The sequence below is a fragment of the Scyliorhinus torazame genome, chromosome 16 (genome assembly GCF_047496885.1).
Source record: "Scyliorhinus torazame isolate Kashiwa2021f chromosome 16, sScyTor2.1, whole genome shotgun sequence".
In the NCBI taxonomy this organism is placed as follows: Eukaryota; Metazoa; Chordata; class Chondrichthyes; order Carcharhiniformes; family Scyliorhinidae; genus Scyliorhinus; species Scyliorhinus torazame.
In genome coordinates, this window is record NC_092722.1 from 134,035,142 (window position 1) to 134,060,426 (window position 25,285).

At 47.9% G+C, this 25,285-nt stretch overlaps 1 protein-coding gene across 4 annotated transcripts in view; it reads right to left on the reverse strand.

The window, feature by feature from the left end:
* Window positions 1-25,285, reverse strand: part of blnk (B cell linker) — a 393,983-nt gene that overhangs the window by 314,445 nt on the left and 54,253 nt on the right. The window lies entirely within an intron of this gene.

The following is a 25,285-nucleotide window of genomic DNA, read 5'->3' on the forward strand; positions in this document are numbered from 1 at the left end:
ACGATTCCTGAGGAGCATGTTTCCCGTCTCCAGCAGATATTCCGCCAAGTCCACGCCAATGGCCTGAAGCTGAACAGGGCCAAATGTTGCTTTGGCATGATGACACTCAAGTTTCTAGGAGACCAGATCTCTCAGCAGGGCATGTGCCCCAACACAGACAAGATCAAGGCCATCGCAGCCATGAAGTTCCTGGAATACAAGAAGGCGGTATTGCGCTTCCTGGGCATGGTCAATTTTCTGGGCAAGTTCATCCCAAACATAGCCTCACACACCACGACCCTCCGAAACCTAGTGAAGAAGTCCACTGCCTTCGAGTGGAAGGCAGCACATCAGGCAGAGTGGTTGGAGCTGAAAGCCAAGCTCACCACTGCACCCGTATTGGCATTTTTCGACCCAGACAGGGAAACGAAAATCTCGACAGATGCGAGCCAGGATGGCATCGGTGCGGTCCTGCTGCAACGCAATGACACTTCATCCTGGGCACCGGTTGCCTATGCATCAAGGGCAATGACGCCCTCCGAACAAAGGTATGCACAAATCGAGAAGGAATGCCTTATCACTGGCATTCTCAAGTTTCACGACTCTGTCTACGGCCTGCCAACATTCACAGTCGAGACGGATCACAGGCCCCTGGTCCACATTATCCACAAGGACCTTAATGACATGATGCCTCGGTTGCAGCGCATCCTCCTCAAACTCAGAAGGTACGACTTTGAACTGGTCTACACGCCTGGCATGGAGCTCATCATCTGTCCCGCTCCATCACCGTGCCTAGTAAACCACTGAACGTCATCCGGCAAATTGAGTCACAGGTTGAGTCACAGGTGCAGCTTTGTGCTAGCACCCTCCCGGCATCTGATGAGAAGGTGATTCGTATCCGTGAGGAGACAGCCAAAGACCCCCTCTTGCAGCGTTTTATGCAACACCTCGCCAATGGCTGGCAAAAAGGGCAGTGCCCTCAATTTTTCAATGTAAAAGACGACCTGACGATGGTTGATGGTATCCTCCTCAAACTGGACCGGATTGTAATTCCACACAGTCTCCAGAGCTTGGTGCTCCGACAAATCCATGAGGGCCACCTGGGTGTGGAAAAGTGCAGACGCAGAGCCAGGCAGGCTGTCTACTGGCCCGGGATCAGCCAGGACATCGCGAACATGGTCCTTAACTGTGTGACCTGTCAACGCTTCCAGCCAGCGCAGAGTAAGGAGAAACTTCAGCAGCATGAAATCGAAACCTCTCCGTGGTCCAAGGTTGGCATCGACCTCTTTCATGCAAATGGTCGTGATTACGTGTTAATCATTGATTACTTTTCCAAATACCCTGAAGTCATGAAGCTCTCAGACCTCACATCTCGGACCGTAATCAAGGTCAGAAAGGAGACGTTCTCCAGGCATGGTATCCCACTCACTGTAATGAGTGACAATGGCCCGTGCTTCAGCAGCCATGAATGTTCTCTGTTTGCCCAGTCGTATCAGTTCAAACACGTCACTTCCGGCCCACACTATCCGCAGTCAAACGGAAAAGTTGAAAAAGGGGTGCACATAGTGAAGCAGCTCATCTGCAAGGCAGTGGATTCTGTGTCTGACATTCACCTTGCGCTGCTTGCACACAGGGCGACCCCACTGTCCACTGGCATGTCGCCGGCTCAACTCCTGATGAACAGGGACCTGCGAATGACACTTCCAGCCATACACGTCCCGGTGCTGCAAAAGGTGCAGCAACTCCGAGACCGGCAAAAACAGGGCTATGATGCTCATGCCACCGATTTGCCCGTGTTACCCCCGTCAGCCACTGTTCGGGTCAAGATCCCTGATGGAGGCTGGTCAGCTCCAGCTGTCGTTGTTCGACAGGCTGCCCCGCGCTCGTAGGATACCATCAATGCGTCTGGCTGATGGTTCTGTTGTGCGACGAAACAGGCAGGCACTGCGCAAAGTTGCCTGCCCGCAACCACATTCTTCTCCGTTTCCTTCTGTTATTTTGCCACCTCCTGATACCTCGACTCATGAGGCCACCAGTCAGGCTTCAATCCCGCCCATCAAGACGCTGTCGGCCCCACCACCACCTCTCTGGCGGTCGACCAGGATCAGACACAAGCCACAGAGACGGGACTTATGAACATTTGTTCTGTTTGCTATGTTCTGTGTTCTCGCATTAGACGACTGTTTTCACATGTACATATGTTCACATCCACTGCATGTATATATGTTAATATTGGCCTATTCTTGTAAATACGTTCACATATGTCATGCAAACATTAAAAAAAGGGGAGATGTCATGATATGCAGACACACACATAATGATATACAGACAAGCAGCTAATGGACACAGAGAACAGGACATGACCAATAAGCAGGCAGGACACTCAGGGGTGGGATCTGACTATAAAAGACACGAGGCACTCACACTCCGCCTCTTTCCACTGATGAACATCTAGAGAGTCAGTCAAGGGTGTTGTTACAATCTTACACCTCCACCACGTGGCCAAGAGCTAGTCTGGTTCAGTCAGACAGAGTAACCACACTTAAGTTAGCAGAAAGTCGAACTCACAGAGAACTGTGCTAACTGGGCTATTAGTTCAATAAACCTGATTGAACTAACTTCAAGGTCTGGAGTATCTTTCTGATCTAAGCTGCATCCAATTGCAGCCAGTGTTAGACCGGTGTACCAAACACGACAGTATTCACCAACACCTTAGTCATTTTTTGGGGCCTTGGGGAGTTTCTCCCCAGTCTAGCCCACACTTACGGCACAATCTAATGGAAAAAAAATCCATTCTGCCCGGGATTAGAGGGGTAATTCCTGGCACTACTGTCAGGTAACACGTAGGTGGCACTGCCAGGTGTCCAGGTGGCAGTGCCAGGGTGCACCCTGCCCAGAGGTCAACCACCTGGAGGACTCCAATCACCTGGGAGACCCTCCCCTGGAGACCCTCCCCTGGAGACCCCACTGACAAGCGTCGTTACATCTGGTCCCCGTTTGTGGAAGCCAGTGTTCGCCTGGGGTCTCCGAGGCAATGGGATTCGATCCAACGCCTTGGGTAGATCCCGCGAATGCATATTAAAGTGAAACTAGCTGCTCGAGCGTTGTGAGTCTTGTGGGGGGTCTCTCGTGAGATTCAGTGGCCTCGTCGCACCATCAAGTCAGGTACGACAATGCTGTTAAATCCCACCCTTAATCAAATTGAACGCATATTTGCAATGTTGAAAATTTGCATGAGAGCAGGAGATGGTGGGCTAGTGCACTGGTTTTGAAACGTTTTGTCCTGGGACCCACTTTTACCAAGCGGCTGACCTTCGGGACCCATGCCATCCAACCTTCACAACCCATGCTAGCTGACCTTTGCAACCCACACCGGCCGACCTTCATGATTCACACTGGCTGACCTCAGCAACACACACCATTTTCACGCCATTTTCACTTGCCCTTAATGTGACAGGCGAGCCTCCTTGGTCCTCATGATCTCACTCCAATTGGGTTCACAGGAGGAGAGGGCAATGTGCAAATCAGGTGGAGTTCAGCCGGTTCCTTTCTGCTGTCTCCATCTTATGAAGACAGAAAATCTAACCTCACAAATGCAGGTTGTTGTGAAGGGCAATAACAACAAAATTCTTGTCTTACTTAGCACTGGATATGCCTCTGAGACGCTATTCCAGAATACTGACAACCTCAAGGACTTGTGACGTGTTTTCAATGTGCGGTCCCAGGTGAGGTGCAGAATTGCACAGTCTCTTCATTTGGAGTCAGCTGTAATAATTGACTCAAACTCAAAAAGGATTTTTCACCTACCTCTTCTCTTTAAAAATCTGACACTTCTCCTCTGAAAAGCAGCGACAAAAACCATCGATCAGCACAGCCAGATGTGACTGAATGAGGCTTGCCCGTTTATTGACAGTTCCCTTACTAAAACTGTTTTCTTCAATGTGTCGTAGTAGTAGTGTGGGGAACATGTAGTAGTTTTGGCTTTATACTCGCACTTACGAAACTTTCAATCACTTTTGGAAAGCATTTGTTTCTCCACAGTATTGAAAGCAATCGTCATCCTTCCCTTGCAATTTGAGGTTCAGTTAATTTAGAATTGAAAAGATGTCTGCAAGGTATGACATAGTTAGCATTCAACTCTCATTTGGCAGCACTTCCCTACATATGACACACATGGGGCGGGATTCTCCAATAATGGGGCTGGATCCCCACTTCAGCGTCAAAACGCGGGGGTTTCACTCTGGACTCTCTTAAGAAAGTCAAGTGTGATTCTCCTACCTGAAGTAGGCTAGCAAGGCCCCGGAGTGCTCTTCGCAGCTCTGCCTGCTGATATGGGGCCCTGTACTTCCGGTCGGGGGTCCGCGCATGCGTATGGTGGCGGCCTTCGGCGACCGCCACGCGCGTCATGGTGAACTCACAAGGCCGCCCAAGATCGTACGCATCTGTGGATCGGTGACCTCTGATCACTACCCTGGTCGTCCCTGAGGCCCCCCCTGGTGAAGGATCCCCCCGCCCCTCACCAGGACGGCCGCGGACTGCATCCGCAGCCGCCACCAACCACTCCGACAGGCAAAACGTGGTTAGAACCACGCCGTCGGGAACCCGGCCAGTTGCCGTCGGTGAATCGTGGGGAAACCTGTCAATGGCCCCCGACACGCGCCACGTAGACCGGAGACTGGTTTTTGGCGTCAACGCCCATTCTCCACTCCCGCGCCGATCAGCGATCAGCACGGAGGCTCGGAGTATTCCGCCCATGGGCTTTGCATCTTGATTTGCATTGCCATAATTAACAAAGCCATACCTCAAGAAATCATCTTTATACTGTTTCATTCCCGATTTCAGTTTCTTCTTAATAGGCTGTTTACCAGAGGTCCTGGAGCTCTGTGTACAGCTCTCACGAGCACTATTTTGTCCTTCCGTGGACTCTCCTGTGCAGCTCTCTCCAGCAGATTCAGTCGTGAGATCCTGGCCTGTTTGTGTCTCTGACCCTCTCTTGGTGTACATTCCGGGTGTGTGATACGCTCTATGCCATCGCTTCTGGCGGGAAGACTGCATCATTCGCATTCAAAGGCCGGTTGCGGCCGATATTTCGCAACTTAAAAGCTGGTCGCGGCCAGCAGTCTTAAAAGCCAGTCACCGCCGTGGGGGCTTCTCCCGCGATCGGGAATGCCACGACCAATTGCTCCATGACCTTCCTGACACCCGCCCATGACCCACCGGGTGGGTCATGACCTGCAGTTTGAAAAACCCTGGGCAAGTGAACGCATCCATAAAAATGATACGGCCAATAAAAATAAGGATCTCATCAGGAGCTCACCTTTGAATCTTTCCAAATTTCTATGGGAGTGGGAGGTCCTTGGGTGCTATCTCTCATAGACTAGCTCAATAACAGCAAGAACAGGATTGGCTGTGATTTGAATGGAGAAGATCGACTTTAAGAAGTAGCAGTGAAGAGTCTGGGTGGAGTGGAGTTGGGGATGTTGGGGTGTGGGGGGGATGGTGGTGGGTGTCTACCCTAGCACAGGTAAAGTAAAATTAAGTGAACAATTTCTCAAGTTCCTACTCTATCTCAGGACCCAGATATTCACCTGCCCACCGATATGCAGAAAGTCTACACTTCACAGTTTTTCAAATGTAAACGTTACTGTCCAGAGAGCGGCCACAGTAAATGCTGCCGAAGCCAGTCAGGATGAGACCCACATTCCCAGTGACCTGCCTCTGTTCCTGTCCCCCCATTCCAGCGACTAATTGGTCGGCAACCCTGAGCTCAACACAAATGACCACTCGCCTCCACTAAAGAACCAATAGTTTCTACTTCCCATCAGGGGCGGGTTCACAACCCAGAAACAAATTTGTCTCCTGATTCCCATCTTCATTAAGAAAATCTTGTCCTTGAGTATGATTTCATTAATTAACTGGCAATAGAATCTACAGCACTTTGTGACAATTGCATTACTTCATAGTTGAACATCTGGCTCATGGAAGAAGAATATTCTACTCTTTAGGAGAAGGGGAGCAATTAGGGAGTCAAAAGTTGATGGTCAGTTAATCGAAGTGGTGCTGACTGCTGTGGGTCAGTTGCAGGCACTCTCACTTTTCGCGGTCCCAGGTTCAAATCCCACTCCGGGTGGTGAAATATTACGTTCTTGTACGGAATGCAGGATTTCCACCTGAAAGTATGTGGTTCGCCAACTCCCTGTCCTGCCTTTTAAAGTCACCGAATGAAGCGTTTATTGGCCCATTGTCCGCTGCCTAATGGGAGGTCAGCCAGCAACGTATGGGAAGAGTAGGCAGAGTGCCTATGTGGGGCTCCAGCGTGAGGGGCCTGGGAGAACATAATAACATAAGAACTAGAAGCAGTAGTAGGCCATCTGGCCCTTCGAGCTTGCTCCGCCATTCAATGAGATCATGGCTGATCTTTTATGGGCTCAGATCCACTTTCCCACCCGAACACCATAACCCTTTATTCCTTTATTCATCAAAAAACTATCTATCTTTATCTTGAAACTACTTCACTGGGCAGGGAATTACATAGATTTACAACCCTTTGGGAGAAGAGGTTCCTCCTAAGCTCAGTCCTAACTGAGGTATTAGGCTGCAAATCAGAATTTGGTCATGGCCATGCATTTAAAGGCACCCTGGCAGGGTCAGTGGCAGCTGCACAACAATTAGTGGCCTTCAAACAGAGAAGGCTTGTAAATCCATTGAACTATTGGAGATCCAGCAGATAAGTAAGAGCTTGTTTTTATATTTAGGTGACTATAGTGTCAGTACTGTATTATTCAGGACAGTTGCCAGAGAGGAAGAACATTTGAGCATACCTGCCTTGAAAGATTCATTTTCACAGATGAAATAATTCCAAGAGGCGGGGAATGAAAGGCCAAACAGGTTTATCTTGGACCAGAAAATAAAGCCGCCACCACAGCTCACAAAATAAACGACCCAGCCCAGGATATTCGCAAAGTCCCGGTCCAGGTCTGCGAGATACTTTAAAGGTCCCGCAACGAGCCCCCGTTGGGCGGGCCTCCACCCGTTCACTACGGGAACTCGTAATCTACGAATCCCACAGGGAGATCAATCAGAGATCTCCCGTGGTCCTCGTAACCCTCCCCCCTCAAGTCCGAATCATCGCGCTCACTCCCACAGCAATGAGGCCTCCTTCGCCTCTTGGCACAAGGCCTCAAGTTGGCGGCAGGTGGAATTGGATTGGGGTGGGGTGTGAAGTGGACTGGGGATCGGCGCTTCCTTGTAGAATGCCGAAGGACCACATATGGAGGCTCATTCTTCGGTGCTGAGCTCCAGTGGAGGATCAGTCTCTGTCCAAGAGGCTGGGTCCTGGTCCTCGTACAACTAGGAGCGGGAGTTGGGTCATCTGCTGCCCATTGGTAACCGGGGTCATGGTGGTCCCCATTATCTTCCAAAGTTCCCCTGCATTTGTGGCCAAACTGGGCCTGGTGTCTCACAGGCCTAGGGGTAAGATGGACATCCAGAGACACCGGGATGTCTGTTCCCCGACGATGGAGATGTCAGCTCCCATATCCCCCTCCGTTTCTAGGGAATGGCTGTTGATCAACAGTGTTATCTTTATTGGGGCAACCTTAGGGGTAATGATGCAGTTTAGTTGCATTGTTTTACCCTCTATGGGCTGATAAGACTTGCAAGGCCTGGGCTTGAGGTGGCTTTGGCCTCCGGTCTGCGAGGCATCCTGAGCATTGTAAATCTTACAAGAGGCCTCTCGCAAGATTTACCAATCTCGCCATGTCATCCAATCGGGTGCAACAAAGCTGTATTGTCGTGTATTTCATTAGTGAACACAAAGGTATTTGTTAGTAAGAATTCTACCTCTGCCTCATGACTGTAGCTCGCTCCCAAAATATCTGCCTAGTAGCCTTTGTCACCAGGGGATGATTCCACACCTGAGTCCCAATTGGTCACCCAGGTCATGTCACTCTTACTCTGCTTTGTTGCCCTCAAAGAGACGATCACCACAGTGTCCCATTCCCCGTATAAAAAACAAGTGTTTAGGAAAAGACTCAAATTCTACCCTTTAGCCCTCTTTATCTCGCCACGGAGACTCTGAGGCCCCCAAAAGGCAGGGAGAATGGAGGAAGCAGCTTTTGAATGCTCAGACGAAGGTCTGCTCAATGGTTTGATGATGACTGCCTGTGAGTCAACCACCAGACTTTGAGGCCCTCATGTTTACTGAGGGGAAGAGGCAACCTCCCAGTCAGAGCAAAGCAGCCTGGACAGAGGTCGCAGAGGTAGTGAGCAGCCTTGGGAACAGGACATAACTACAGTGCCATAAAAAGCTCAATGGCGTCTTACGATCTGCCAGGGTGAGTGTTTAACCATCTTGCTAACAAACCTAAATGGAAGGGTGTTAAGTGCACGATTGCCCAGTGTCTCGGCCAAGTGCACAAGACAGCCTGAAGCTGACATGGTTCCTTGCAGGAAAGTAGGGAAGGTCAAATGGATCTCAAAGCTGCATGGCAACAGGCATTCTGGGGACTGGGGGAGGGACTTATGAACTACAACATCTGTTGGCAAGGGTCATTGAGATTCATCGGCTGCCAACAAAGGACATGTTGGGCGCATAATTGAAAGCATGATCCTTCCACAACAGATTCCTTACTAATGTCCATTTTTATTTGTCGGAGAAAAGGGCCCAAGGTAGTCAACCCAACTTGGCAGTTTTCACCCCTATTTGATGGTCAAATCCTCAGCCAAGTCTGGTATCGATCTAGCTCAGAGCGCGTTCATTCGCATTCAATCCCTGGCATGTGCCCGGGTAGTTGACCTCATTGCAGAAGATTGATCCAAGAACTCGGGTGTACAGAATCCACATCAAGGGTGGCGCGGTAGCACAGTTGTTAGCACTGTTGCTTCACAGCGCTAGGGTCCCAGGTTCAATTCCCGGCTTGGGTCACTGTCTGTGCGGAGTCTGCACGTTCTCCCCGTGTCTCCGTGGGCGCTCTGGTTTCCTCCCACAAGTCCCAAAAGACGTGCTGTTGGGTAATTTGGACATTTTGAATTCTCCCTCTGTGTTCCTGAACAGGCGCCGGAATGTGGCGACTAGGGGCTTTTCACAGTAACTTCATTGCAATGTTAATATAAGCCTACTTGTGACAATAAAGATTATTATTATTAGAAGGGGAAGTTCTGGAGCTGGCAGTGAACCAATGGAGTTGCAGCATTGGGTGATGCAAGGTAGGAGGAGGTGAAATTCCAACAGCACATTTCGCTCTCCTGCAAAGGTAGGGCTGAATGGAGTTGGGGGGATGGTGTGGGGAGGGGAAGTCACATTGATGGGTTTGGACTCCGCAGAATTTGGGAAGGAATTTGTGTCTCAATGTTGAAAGGACTGAGGTTTAATCGCCCAATGGTGTAGGTGTGTCTTTTTAGAAAGTATGTTTCTTTGAAGTCACCTCCAATGATAATGGTGCCCTTCATTCTCCTTGTTTGTTTCCCACACAGGAAAAACATCAGCTGCTGAACCGACCATCCCTGGAGGACTAACATTAATCTTCGAAGAGGAGGAGAGAGCCCTTAGAGGCTGCACCATCACATTCTGACTGCACACCTAGCACCAGCACAGATACACACACCTCGAATATGCAAGCACATCGGTCACCAAACCAGTTGTCTCGGACTGAGATAGTACAGACCTCTGGAAATTGGAGGAGTGTTGGAGGTGACCTCGATGCTGAGCCCCAAGCTGATGGTGAACCTCTGGAGTCATCGTCAGGTAATAAATACTGGCCGTGCAGCCTGGGATACGTGACGATATGGCAGAGATTCCAGTGGGGTTGCTCACATTGACACGGCCAGTGGAGGAATCCATCCAAACCATGAATGCTGCGCTCATCTGCACTTCAGAATGCTTGGTTTCCTCCAATGAGAGACAGGCAACTGTCATGGAGTGCCAACCTCAGGAGTTCACCGATGGGATCCTGGCTATGTGTAACCCCTGTATTCCATTGCTGACCTCCACTGACCTCCAGCACCCAGAGGCAGAGGAGGAACTGAACACATGGGGCAGGATTCTCTAACAATGGAACTATGGTCACACGCCAGCGTGAAAACTGGCGCCAACGACTCCGGCGTCAACTTCCTCCCCAATATGATACAGACCACAAAACCTAGCTTTTAAAGGCTCATTTACCACTGGTAACAACACTAAAACTTTATCCCCACTGGCAAAACTACGAACTTTGGATTTCTTGTCCGCTACCCGTTTCATCACATTTTGTGCAACTTTTAAATGTTGTCCAGCCAATTCACCTGCTCTATTTAATCATTCCCTAAAATTTGACACGTAATCCAATAGTGTAATTTCCAATTTCTCACCCACCAATTTTTCCTTAATCAATTTAAGTGGTCCTCGTACCTCATGACCAAAAATTAGTTCAAAAGGACTAAATTTGGTAGACTCATTATGTGCATCCCTAATTGCAAACAATATGAATGGGATTCCTTTATCCCAATCCTCTGGATAATCTTGACAATACGCCCGCAACATTGTCTTTAATGTCTGATGCCACCTTTCTAATGCTCCCTGCGATTCTGGTGTTACGCAGTTGATTCAAATTGTTTTATTGCTAAGCTATCCATAACTTCTTTGAATAACTTTGAAGTAAAATTTGATCCTTGATCCAATTGAATTTCTGTGGGTAGTCCATACCTAGTAAAGAATTTAAGTAACTCCTCCACAATGCTTTTAGCTGTAATATTACATACTGGAATGGCCTCTGGAAACCTAGTAGACACATCCACTATAGTCAAAAGATATTGATTCCCACTTTTTGTTTTAGGAAGCGGTCCTACACAATCAATTAGGACTCTCGTAAAAGGTTCCTCAAATGCTGGAATGGGTATTAAGGCCGCTGGTTTCATCACTGCTTGAGGTTTCCCTATCACTTGACATGTGTAACATGATTGACAAAATTTAACTACATCTTTCTGTAGTCCAGGCCAATAAAAATGTTTCTGGATTTTAGCTTGAGTTTTCCTTATTCCCAAATGACCTCCCACTGGTACCTCATGTGCGACTCGCAACACCTCCTTTCTATACCCTACCGGCAATACTGCTTGATGAACTTCTGCCCACTTTTCATCCGCCTGCATATGTACAGGTCTCCATTTTCTCATCAAGTCATCATTTTTACGGTAATAACACTCTGGTATACTCTCTGTATATACTTTCTGATATATCCGTTTTATTTCTACATCTTTCTGTTGAACCTCTGCCAATTTTCCTGAACTAAAATATCTGTCTCATCCTCCACCTGTTCTTGTTCTTTTTCAACCATCTGATCAAAAATCGTTTCTGATAATTGCACTTGGGAACTTCTTCTTCACTCTTTGATTTCTCCTCTTGTCTTAACCTGTGACTTTGCGACCTTGTTACTACACAATCCGTAAAAATCCCATTCGTCCTTCAACCCTTCAGTTGTCTGATTTTCCACTGGCTTATCAACCACAGTAGGCATCACCCCCACCTGCGATCCAGCTATATCATTCCCCAAGATAAACTGTATTCCTGGACAAGATAATTTATCTAGTACTCCTACTACCACTTCACCACTCTTCACTGGACTTTCCAACCTTACCTTATATAATGGAACGCTACTCCTCTCACCCTGAATTCCACATATCACCACCTTTTCTGGCAACATTCTTCCCAAATTCCATAATTCCTCATCTCTTACCATTAAAGATTGACTAGCCCCTGTATCTCTTAAAAGTGTGACTTCTTTACCTGCTCCTCCTGATACACAGGAGTAAACTTTACCCACACAAGTAAATTCTTTAAAGACATCTGGCACCTTCTTAACAATTGCTTCTTGAACAGGCTGTACAATCGTTTGTACCTCCTTCACTTCCCTTGGGCTTTCCTTTACCACTCTAACAAATCCCACTGTCTTATCCTGTTTTACCACATCAGCCTTTCCAGTGCTTTTCTTCAACCACCAACACTGTGACTTTACATGACCTAGTTTATTAGTGAAAACATTTGAAACTTTTCATCTCTTTTCCACCCTCCTGGATTTCTTTTTTAAATCTGTGGTACACTCTCCTTATTGTCTCCCATCTGATCACCTTTACCTCTACCACTTGAGTATTTCTCATGTCCCCAGTTTCTATCCCTCACCGGCTGAAACTGATGTCGGAAACCAATCATTGATTTATGAACTAATTCATAATCATCTGCCATTTCCGCTGCTAATCTCGCAGTTTTAACCCTCTGTTCTTCTCACTACATCAGGAATTGAATTTTTAAACTCCTCCAAAAGTATAATTACTCTGAGAGCTTCATACCTTTGGTCTATTTTCAAAGCCCTTATCCACCTATCAAAATTACTCTGTTTGAGCCTTTCAAACTCCATGTATGTTTGACCAAATTCTTTCCTTATATTTCTAAACCTTTGTCTGTAAGCTTCAGGCACTAGCTCATATGCACTTAAGATGGATTTCTTCACCTCCTCATACGTCCCAGATACCTCCTCCGGTAGTGATGCAAACACTTCACTAGCCGTACATACCAGCTTTGTTTTTGAATCAGTAATACCCACATGTCCTGTGGCCATTGCATTTGTTTAGCTACCTTCTCAAATGAAATGAAAAAGGCTTCTACCTCCTTCTCGTCAAACCTTGGCAATGCTTGGACATATTTAAATAGATCCCCACCACGTCTTCGACAATGACGCTCTATCTCACTATCCTCATCCATCTCCTCCAACTGTACGTGTCGTTTTGCGTCTGCCAATTTTAACTAATTTTCCTGTTTCAGAGCCACTTTCCGAAGTTCAAACTCTCTCTCTTTTTCCCTTTCCTCTCTATCTCTTTTTTTGTTTCTTTCTACTCTCTCTTTTCTTTTTCCTCTCTATCTCTCTCTCTTTCTTTTTCTTTCATTGCATATTCAAGCCGCTTTAATTCTTTTTCATGTTCAAGCTGCTTTAATTCTTTTTCATGTTCAAATTGCTTAATCTGAAACTGGAGTTTTGCCATATCTAATGAGTCAGAATGTATCACAGGCAAACGTAAATGCGCAGATACCGCGTTAAGTACCTCACTTTTTCGTATTTTGCTAGGCAATGTTAACTGCAATGCTTTCGCCAAACGTAACAGTCTGTCTTTATTCTCTGTCCGTACGGTATCACGTGTTACCGTGTCCCCCCCAAAAAACATATGAGCCTCCGAAAGAGCCATTGTTCACAACACTCTCCCCACTTAAACTAAAATACCACACCGGAAAAGCAATAATCCTTCACTGTCTTCAAGTTCATAAAAGCCAATTCAATAGATAGACTTTTATCCCCCTCGAGCCCCCAATTGTTATGGGCGAGGGGTTTTCAGAACCCCAAAATATATCATGGAGTTCAATCAACCTCTCCCTTTAATGGATTTGTTGCTTTTCTGAGCACGCGGCTTGTTCCCCAGGTGTGGGATTACAATTATGGACACGTGGTTTTTAACCACAAAGCAATGTTTATTCTATTAACTCAACTTAACCTTTTAAATAAGCATTGGATCCCTTAACACCCCTTACTTCAAAGATAACCCTGAAAATAATACACCATTAAATAATCCCTCAGTTATTCCTTTCAACATCCAAGAGAGACTTAACACCTTTAAACAGAAACACATCAGGTTAAAGAATATATATATTTTCTGTAGAATGGCATAGATATATTAGCTTGGTTGACTTCAGCTGCAGCACCTTGCTTTCTTCCTGTAGCTCTCTGGAAACACACAGACACACCTAAGCTGCTTTTTCAAACTGGCTTTCTCCCTTCAAGTAACTCACAGCAAACCAGAACTTCTCAAGCTGCTGTCTCAAAATGGCTTTCTCCTTTTAATCAGCTCACAGCAAAACAGCCAGTCACTTTTAAACTGCTCTCAGCAAAACCAGCCAGGCACTTTTCAAAACTGAAACTTCAAAATGGCTGAACTGAGCTGAGCTCCACCCACTCTCTGACATCACTGTTTTCTTAAAGGTACATTGCTTACACATCCATTTCTTAAAGGTATTCTCACATGACAATAGATCCCAAGAAAGATTTAAGAAAACATCTCATGAGTCACACATGGATTCACAAGGGTAATTACTTTGTTTTGTTAGGTTTGGGATTCCTGAATTTATTTTGTCAATAAATAATTGATTTAGCATTTGTGGATTTGGTGGCATTAGTGTTTCTTGTTTTGTGAGGGACAATGGACTGGGAGGAGAATGAGCACATTGGACTTGGGAGGAGTTTGTGTGTTCTTTAAAATCTTTGATGGTGGGTTGTTTGGAAGGCAGATTTTTTGCTAAGATGTTCACTGTATGTTTTAAAAAGGTTAACTTGAGTTCATAGAATAAACATTGATTTGCTTAAAAGAATACTTTTCCATTTCTGCTGTACCACACCTGTAGAGTGGTCCGTGTGCTCCCCATACCACAATCTAGTAAAAGTTGTGGGTCAGGTGAACTCCATGATACAGTTTGGGGTTCTTTAAACCCTGGCCCATAACACGTGACACGGACCAGGGGTTGGCTCAAAAAGGGGTATGGCTGATTGTCAGGGGAAAGGGCCGGGGAGCCCCCCGACCAGGCTGATCACGTGGAATGTGAGGGGGCTGAACAGGCTGGTCAAACAGTTGCATGTTATCGCGCATCTGAGCAGTCTGAAGGCAAAAGTGGCCTTTTTGCAGGAATTGCACTTAAAGATAGGGGACCAGACAAGGCTGAGGAAGGGATACGTGGGGCAGGTGTTTCATTCAGGGATGTCTATGAAGATGAGGGGGTGGCAATTGGTTAATAAGCGGATGGCATTCGAGGTGGGGAGCATTGTGCCCGACCCAGGGGGCAAGATATGTGATGGTTCGTGAAAAGTTGGAGGGGATGCCGGTGGTTCCAGTAAATGTCTATGCCCCGAATTGGGATGATGTTGATTTTATGAGGCGGGTGCTAAGGAAGATTCCTGACTTGGACTCGCACCAGTTGATTAACGGGGGTATATTAATAAGGTAATTGAACTGAGCTTGGACCAGTCGAGTCCCAAGTGGTCGAGGGTTCCGGCAGTGACAATGGGGCTGAGGGGGGTTATGGAGCTAGGGGGTGGACCTGTAGAGTTTTGGGAGGCTGAGGGCAAAGGAGTTTTCATACTTCTCCCATGTGCACTGGATGTACTCCCGGATTGATTTCTTTGTGCGAGATAAGACGTTGCTGGCGGGGGACTCAGTCGCATTTGGTGAGGGCAGCCATTTGGGGCTACGTGGAGCTAAGTGATATGGGGGAGGTCACAGCCACCATGCAGTGGTAGGCACACAAGATGGTGGTTAGGGGAAAGTTCATTTCAATTCAGGCGCATAGGAAGAAAGCAGAGCGGCGGCGATGGTAAGACTAGTGGACAATATTTTGAGGGTGGATAGGAGATACGCGGATGTGCCGGATGCAGGGCCGTGGAAGGAGAGGCAGAGGTTCCAGATGGAGTTTGGGCTAGTGTAAACGGGGAAGGCGGTGGGGCAGTTTCGGAGGGCTAGAGGGGCAGTATATGAGTACAGGAAGAGGACGAACAGGATATTGGCCCATCAGTTGAGGAAGCAAAAGGTGGCGACGGAGATTGGCAGAGTGAGGGATGATAAGGGTACAGTGCTGATGGACACAAAGGGAGTGAATGGCGTGTTTGAGGCACTCTATAGAAGCCTATCCGAGGCTCAGCCCCCGGCCGGCCTGGAGGGGGGCGGGTGGGGGTGGGGATGTGGCGGTTTTTGGACGGGCTGGAATTTCCCACAGTAGAGTAGGAGCTGGATCAGGGACAGGGGCCCCCAATTGGGTTGAGGGAGGTGATGTAAAGTATGGAAGCGATGCAGCAGGGAAGCCCCGGGACCGGACAGGTTCCGAGTGGAGTTTAACAAGAAGCTTTGGGCGAACCTGGGGCCACTGCTGGTGAGGGCATATAATGAAGCAAAGGAGAGGGGGGAACTCCCCCCTACGTTGCTGCAGGCTTCCATCTCCCTGATATTAAAGGTTAAGGATCCAGAGCAGTATGGGCCGTACCGCCCAATATCATTTCTGAATGTAGACGACAAGCTGTTGGCAAAGGTGTTGCCCTTGTGAAACGAGGACAGCATCCTGGGGGGTGATAGGCGAAGATCAAACGGGTTTTATGAAGGGGAGGCAGCTGACAGCGAATGTGAGGAGGTTGCTGAATGTAATCATGATGCCTTTGGAGGGGCCGGAGGTGGAGGGAATGGACGCTGAGAAGGCATTTGATTGGGTGGAGTGAGAGTACCAGCTGGAGGGGTTGGGCCGGTTCGTGTTCGGGCAGAGGGCTGTAGATTGCTGGTTGCTGCATAAGGCGCCGGTCTCGAGTGTGCGGGCGAACCGAGTGAGTTTGGGGTATTTTGGGCTGCATCGGGGGACAAGGCAGGGATGCCCGCCCTCCCCGTTGCTCTTCGCCTTGGTGATAGAGCCGCAGGCAATGGCACTTAGGGGTTTGAGGGACTGGAGGGATTGGGGGGGGGGGGGTGCGGCGTCGATCACAGGGTCTCATTGTCTGCGGACGACCTGTTGCTGTATATTTCAGACCCATTGGGCAGCACCGGAGGCATCATGGGGATTTTAGAGGAATTTGGCCGGTTTTCGGGTTCCAAGTTCAATATGGTGAAGAGCGAGGTGTTCCCGATTGTGATTATAGGGCAGTAAAGGAGGTTAGGGGAATTGCCGTTTAGGGTGGTGCGGGCGAGCTTTAGATATTTGGGTACCCAGCTGATGCGGGGCTGCACAAGTTGAACCAGGCTCGGCTGGTGGAGCAGATGAAAGTGGATTTTAAGAGGTGGGAGGTGCTGCCACTGTCAGGGAGGGTGCAGACAGTATAAATGACGGTGCTGCCAAGGTTTCTGTTTACATTCCAGAACCTCCCAATGTTCGTCCCCAAATCGTTTTTTAAGAAGGTCAATGTACTGATCTCTGGGTTTGTGTGGGCAGGGAAGACCCCGCTGGTTAGGAGCTGATGCGAGCTGGGATGGGTGGCTGGTGCTGCCGATCATGATGAATTTTACTGGACGGCGAATATCGCTATGGTTGGGAAATGGGTCGTGTGAGAGGGGTCGGAGTGGGGTCGGATGGAAGCGGCATCATGTAGGGGAACGGGTTTAAGGGGTTTGTTGTTGGCGCCTCTGCCATTCTCGCCAGCCAGGTACTCCATGAGCCCAGTGGTGATGTCAGCCTTAAGGGTGTGGGGGCAGTGAAGGCAGTATTTGGGATTGGAGGGTGCCTCGGTGTGCGCACCGATCTGCAACAACCCTCCCTAGGTTTACACCAGGAACGGGGGAGGGTGTTGGATGCGAGGTTTCAGAGGTGGTGGCAGGCAGGGATTGAGCGATTTGGTGATCTGTTCATAGGGGGCACATTTGTTAAGTTGGAGGACCCGGAGGAAGAATTTGAGTTGCCCAGGGGGAACGGTTTTAGGTACCTGCAGATCTGGGACTTCGTAAGGAGAGAAGTGCCACCTGGGCTACCACCCTTGGGGTTGCAAGACAAGGTGCTGTCGAGGGACCAGATAGGGGAGGGGAAAGTCTATAAGGAGTTGATGGATTGGGAGGGGGCCCTGGTGGGGGACATAAAGCGCAAGTGGGGAAAGGAGCTGGGAGGAGTGTTGGAAGCTGAGACGTGAGCAGAGCCTTGTGGAGGGTGAATGCGTCCTTGTCGTGTGCGAGGTTAAGCCTCATCCAGTTTAAAGTGATACTTAGGGTGCATATGGTGGTGGCAAATAAGAGTTGGTTCTTTGAAGGGGTAGAGGATAGGTATGGGTGGTGTATGGGGAGTCCGCAAATCAAGTCCACATGCTCAGGGCATGTCCAAGGATGAAGGGTTCTGGCAGGGGTTCGCGGACTTGACCTTTAGTTATGGATTTGACCTATAGTTACTAACATTGCATGTTGCTCAAAAGAGGTGTCTCAGTGAGTTCAGGAAATGTGGGTATATTTTCAGAACAAGAGGTGCTGGAGACAAATTTTGCTCGGGTAGAGGGACTCGGAGTCGCCAAAATCGGTGGTGTGAGGAGTGAGTAACCTGGCAGAATTCCTGAGGATAGGGAAGGTCAAGTTCATCTCGATGGGGTCGGTGGATGGGTTCACCCAGAGATGGAAGCCGTTTATTGACTTCTTTAAGGAAGTTTGAGAAATCAGCAAAGGAGGGTCACCTAAGCGGTATTATGTGTAACTATTATCTGGATTTGATCTATAGTTACTAACATTGCATGTTGCCTGGGAAATGAGGTGTCTCAGTGAGTTCAGGAAATGTGGGTATATTTTCCGAACAAGAGGTAATTTCAGGTCAAATTAATTGTTGACAAAAGACTGGCCTGATTCCTCACTGGGTTGCACATTATTCCTCACATTACTCCAAACAAAGATAGACCACGAAGAACCAGTGTTTCATGTTATCCTTCAAGGTTTTGAGACACTCTCGCAGGTAACATTAGCGGGGTTCTTAACATCCTGCAACCCCAACAACATTTTAATTGCCACACATGTGCAATCCATTACCCTTGCACTTTAGGAAACCCTCCAATGCTACCAAAGCCTCAGGCTCTGCTGCCTGACCTGCATTATCACTGCTGAATGAAATAAACTCATGGGCAGCCCTAAATATTCCATCCACTAAAACCTGAATGCAATAGCTTCAAAATCCCCAAAGGTGTTCAGATGATGCCCTGAAGGACTCTGGGGCGGGATTCTCCCAGCCCTGGGCCGGGCCTAGTTTACGACGGCGTGGACACTCTGCTGCAGGATTGGAGAATCTCGCCCCTGATTCCCAAACGTAAAATCCACCCCCCCAAGAATTCAACTCAAAAATCAATAGTCTGGTTCAATACTAAGGGAGGGTCAGTGTATGACACACTGAGTTTGCTTTTTTTAAAATTTAGATTACCCAATTATTTTTTCCAATTAAGGGGCAATTTCACGTGGCCAATCCACCTACTCTGCACATTTTTGGGTTGTGGGGGCAAAACCCACGCAGACACGGGGAGAATGTGCAAACTCCACACGGACACTGACCCAGAGCCGGGATCGAACCTGGGACCTCAGCGCCGTGAGGCAGCTGTGCTAACCACTAGGCCACTGTGCTGTCCTGAGACACTTGAGTGTTCGATGAGACGTTAAACTGAGGCCCTGTCTATTTTATCGTAAAAGACTCTGTGACACTATCTTGAAGAGCAAGGTGTTCTGGGCAATTTTTAGCCCATAGTCAATATTACAAAAACAGATAATCTGGTCATTATCATGTTGCGAATCATAGGACCTTGCAGTGCACACAGTGGCTGCCCCATGTAGTCCATTACAACAGTCACAGCATTCAAAGGTTCTTCATCGGACGAAAAGAGCTTTGGGATGTCGTGTGTAAATGGCACTATATAAATGCAAGTCTTTCTTTCTGCTTCTCTGAACAGATCACAGACTTCTTTCTGCTTCTCTGAACAGATCACAGAATGGAACTCACTGCTGGGTGGGTGGGGGGGGGGGGCGGCGGAGTGGTCATAGAAATCCTGCAGTTTAAATGGTTGTGCTTTGCTCCGTAATTCAGCAAACGAATAAGAAAAAACATGAATACCAACATCTTGCTGTTATATAGCACCTCTTGCATAGAAACACGCCCCAAGGTGCTTCACAGAAGCCTGACATATGAAATGCAGACTTCAAACGGTGTCAAGGTGCTTCTGCAAGGGAAAGAAATTTAAAATTCCGGATTGTACAGCTGGACAGGTGAAAGGTTAATTGGCAATGGTTCGTTGAGGGGAAATGCACAAGTGGCTGCAAGAGGTCACAGATATATTGAGGGCAAGGCTTGAAAAGAGAATATATGAATTTTATGGTGAGTATCCTCAGAAATTGAACACTCCCAAGTAGGAGCAGGGAATTAACCTTTCAGATTAATTATTGAACAAAAAGAAAATATAAAAGTTTTAGAATTCTGACAAGAAGTTTCCGATCAGAAATCTACAGCCCAAATTGGCATGCAAAGTACCCAAGAATAAAGAATAACCAATAAAATGTGACTCTCATATCCTATTTTTCAAACTGTTGATGATGACCCTTCCTTTTTTTTAACTTAATGGTTACATTTAATTAACAAAAAAATTAATTTATGGGATGTGGGCGTCGTTGGTCAGGCCAGTATTTATTGCCCATCACTAGTTGCCCTGCAGAAGGTGGTGGTGAGTTGCCTTCTTGAACTGTTGCAGTCGTTGAGGTGCAGGTACACCCACTGTGCTGTTAGGGAGGGAGTTCCAGGATGTTGCCCAGCGACAGTGAAGGAACGGCGATATATTTCCAAGTCAGGGTGATGAACCTCCAGGTGACGGTGTTCCTAGGTATCTGCTGCTCTTGTCCTTCTAGATGGCAGTGGTCGCGGGTATGGAAGGTGTTGTCTAAGGAACCTTGGTGAGTTACTGCAGTGCATCTTGTAGATGGTACACACGGCTGCCACTGTTCCTTGGTGGTGGAGGTTTTGAATGTTTGTGGAAGGGGGAGCAATCAAGTGGGCTGCTTTGTCCTGGATGGTGTTGAGCTTCTTGAGTGTTGTTGAGCTACACTCATTCAGGCAAGTGGAGGGTAGTCCATTACACTCCTGACTTGTGCCTTGTAGATGGTGGACATGGTAACCCCCAGGATGTTGATTGTGGGGGTTTCAGCAATGGTAATGCTTTTGAATGTCAAGGGGCAGTGGTTAGATCCTCTCTAGTAGGATATTGTCATTGCCTGGCACTTGTCGCGTATGTAACTTGACACTTGTCAGCCCAAGCCTGGATATTGCCCAGGTCTTGCTGCATTTGGACATGGACTGCTTCATTATTTGAGGAGACGTGAATGATGCTGAACATTGTGCTGTCATCTGCAAACATCCCCACTTCTGACTTTATGATGGAAGGGAGGTCATTGATGAAGCAGCTGAAGATGGTTGCACCTAGGTCACTACTGTGAGGAACTCCTGCAGTGATGCAAGAATCATTTTTCCAATATTTACTCATAAATGATTACAAAGGATAACAGATTTCAAGATTTTTTTTTGCTGTCTGTCTATAGTTGGGTCTATAATTGTGACTTGTCAAAGTTACAAGCATTTAGCAACAGCAGTCACTTCAACACTGTACCAGCAGAACAAGAGCAGGAAGGTTTTAGAAAACATACCAATTGCAGCAGATTTGCTGTGCGAGAAAACAGGTGACAACGCTAATCAATAACTTCTCTGACAAACACTGAATAATAACTTCCCTTGTCGAGAAAGTGGCATTTTTAAAACAAAAAGCTTTTCACAGAAGAGGAAGTGATATTCAAAAGTAACAGCAATCCCCAATAAAAAAATAAATCAACCAAATTCAGCTGATTATTGCTGGGAACTTATATTTCAACTTAAAAATGCAAAAATGAAACCAGTTCATTCATAAAAAGACTGAAAACATTACACTTGAATTTAAAAATATACAAGCATGTTTTAATTAAGGAAGTGAGTGCCTCTGAATTTGAAGGTTACACACTAATAAAGCATCCGTAGTCTTGGTTAAAATGCAAGCTATGTAGCAGCATTTTTAATTCTTGGGTAGTTTTGGGTGAGTGAGATTTGATTGAAGTTTAAAATTAACCCTCAGCATCCTAAAAGAGAGGACTGACCCCAGTATCTTAATCCCTAGGCCTCATTATAATCTCAGTGACAGGTTTCCCACTGAATGTGCTCACCTGACTGTACACAAGCCTACTTCTTGAGGAACTACTTCAGAGGGATGGCAAGAGGCCTACATAAAGCGGTAGTGTCCCTCTTAAAGTGAGGTCCCATTCTGCTGCAACTTCTTTTATTGCTGAGATGTTGGAAGTGGGTCACGAGAAAAGCCACAAGCTTTTTTGAAGCCTTCCTGGAAGTATTTGTGGAAGAAGTGAGGCTGTGGTGAGAACACCTGGGGGGCGTCATTCTCCGACCCCCCGCCGAAGTCTCCGGTACCGGAGATTGGGCAGGGGCGGGAATCGGGCCGCGCCGGTTGGCGGGACCCCCCGCTGGATTCTCCGGCCCGGATGGGCCGAAGTCCCGCCCAGAAATTGCCTGTCCCGCCGGCGTAAATCAAACCTGGTATTTACCGGCGGGACCAGGCGGCGTGGGCGGGCTCCGGGGTCCTGGGGGGGGGGCGCGGGGCGATCTGACCCCGGGGGGTGCCCCCACGGTGGCCTGGCCCGCGATCGGGGCCCACCGATCCGCGGGCGGGCCTGTGCCGTGGGGGCACTCTTTCCCTTCCGCCTCCGCTACGGCCTCCACCATGGCGGAGGCGGAAGAGACTCTCCCCACTGCGCATGCGCGGGAAACTGACAGCGGCCGCTGACGCTCCCGCGCATGCGCCGGGAAACTGTCAGCGGCCGCTGACGCTCCCGCGCATGCGCCGCATTTCCGCGCCAGCTGGCGGGGCAACAAACGCCATTTCCGCCAGCTGGCGGGGCGGAAATCCCTCCGGCGTCGGCCTAGCCCCTCAATGTTGGGGCTAGGCCGCCAAAGATGCGGCGCATTCCGCACCTTTGGGCCGGCGCGATGCCCGTCTGATTGGCGCCGTGTTTGGCGCCAGTCGGCGAACATCGCGCCGTTGGGGGAGAATTTCGCTCCAGCACTAGTGGAGTGGGGAGGGGGAAGGGGGGGGGGGGGGTTTGAGGAAGAATTTCTTCTCTCTTTGGAATTCTTTACCTCAGGAAGCTGTGGAGGCCGAGTTCTCGAGCATTTTCAAGAATGATATCACTAGGTTTTTAATCAGCCAAGGAATTAAGGATTATGGTGAGAAGGCACGAATGTGGAGTTAGTGAGTGTCAGATAAGCCATGATCTAATTAAATGGTGAAGCAGGCTCGGAGGACTGAATGGCCTACTTGTGTTACTATTTCTTATATTTCATAGGATGGGGCGGGGGCTGTTTGTTATTTGCTACTCATGGAGAGTGTTTTCAGAAGTCATCAGGTCTAGGAGCATCTCCTCAGGATCTGGCTGCAGTGCAGGAAGTGCTTCAATCACATCACCAAAGTAGCAAGGGCGAGTACTTCTCTTTGTTTACCTCTCTCTAGAATATGAAGCTGTGGCCTTTCTATCTCCCTTCTTCATCATTTCTAAAAATCCCCTTCCCACCTTCACTTCCTACCCTGGCCAGCACAAGACCATGCTAGAATACATCTCATTTCAATTCTAAACACACACTCACCTCTTCCTTGTTCCCTTACAGCCATGAGCAACATTTTCCTTTTGATTAGTAGTCTTTGCACAATCACTAATCTCTCTCAGGATTCCTTCATCAATTCACACTGCGTATGTTTGCTTCCTATGCAACACCTCCTCATCCTGCTTTTCCCATTCAGCATGCAGACGACAGGCAGGAGCCCCACCACCATACACTTTCCTTTTCAATGGACACTCACTGGCACTCACCCTCTCAATCTGCAGGACAAAATGGTGTACAATAATAGGAACTGGATTGGTAGAGGACCAACAAGCATATTCCTCCATGAGGTGGAGAAACAAGCCGTGGAAATCCATCTGCCAGCCAGAGCTGTGTGCATTGGTATTAGAAATATGGAGGCAGCTGCCATCTCTCATGGTATCAGTCTATCTGGGAGAGTATAACCGCACCTTCAGGTTTACACATTATGCAGCTGTTAAGGAAGCATAAAAGACTGCCACGTCGATTTTAAAAGGGGACACACTTCTGATCTGCTTGGATAGAAAGATGCAGCTCTTTGAGAGATTGGTGGGGCAAGTAAACAGGGGCTTTTAACGAGTCATTCACCTTCTGCAGTCTGCCCTCCCGCAGATGAGTGCAAGTAATAAGATCCTGCTTGTGGACGTAGGAGCAGTGCATGTTCCCCTCTCACAGGATGTCAGCACATTTGCTTCCTCTCTACCCCCTCAATCAATGTTCCACATGGTGCCAGCTGAACCAGACTGTCCTGTTAAAGCTTAAGTACAGGAATCTCCAGCCTGGCCCTGTTTGCCTTGAGCAACCAACAATCTCTGACCACTTCCACCTCAAGATGCCAGTAAAGGCGACAACTGCCTTCCACCAGCTCTGCTAAAGTCACTGGGGAAGCCCTTTCCGAAATTAGTAGAGTTGGTAAATTTTCTGTTGAGAAATTCAGGATTGGTTGAGTGCTGTGTGTCAAAAGTCTTTAGTTCAATCTCCTGTTTGTAAGCAAATTCATCACATTTTTCACATTTGGCAATTTGGTGCATGGTCTCTATTCATTGCAAGTCGTCCGTCGTTAGGCAGTGGTAGGAATCACTGATGGAGATGTTGACTGAATTATTTTACTGCTCCTTTATGTAAAATGAAGGGACTGGTTGGGTGGGAGGGGCAGGGGTAACAAGGTCTGTTAACACAGAAAAAAATATTTTCACTATTTAGCTGAATGGTTTGATCAGGTCAAGGAAAGCATTGGGAGGATAATTGCCCTTTGGCCTCCCTGGCTACCAGCCATTGTTCTCTGCCTCTTTTTTTACCCCTTGGCTCCCACCTTCATTCAATTCATCCTCATTGATTCATTGTTCCTATTGCTGTGCCCCCACCAACTCCAAACCTGTTTGCATTGTCACGCTGTGCAGGCGGTAACACATGATTATAGTAGGACCCATTTTGTCTGGGGAATAATGCAGAAAAACACTAGGCCAATGCAAAACATCAGAAGCCTGGTTCAAGATACCAATGGTGTGCTCAATGATGTCTCCATTACGCGGATGACTACTGCTGCACATTTACCGCACAGATGTGGGTAAGTGTTATCACCCACGTGTGGAGAGGGTATCTCTTGTACCGCAGCTGTCACCCGCTGAAATTGCCGGAGTGGCGAAATAGTCAGTGATGAATCAGTGATATCTTAGTTTTGTGAGGGCCACGAAGAATCCAGCACGAGTTAAGGATACAAAGAAATAACATTTATTTACAATTATACATATATATATATATATAAATATATATGCACACACACAACAGCAGCAGCAACTTCGCTTGCTGCTTACTCCTTCCTGCTGGTTCCAAACTGGCCAGCTTTATTTATACAGGGAGTCTGCTAATGATTTCTCCGCCCCCCTCATTGGGGAAGCTCATACTCCCACAGGATTGAGGGATTGTCATTAGTCCCCAGCCAATGGTAAGCAGGCAGGTTATAACATCCCTCCCCCCCAAAGTCCATGGATTCCACCGAAGACCCTGGCGAAGGAGGGTATCGGACTCGTTTTGCCACAGGCCGGACACCATTTGCACGAGGCGCTGGATCGGGCGGCGTGTAACGAGACGGAGACCGGC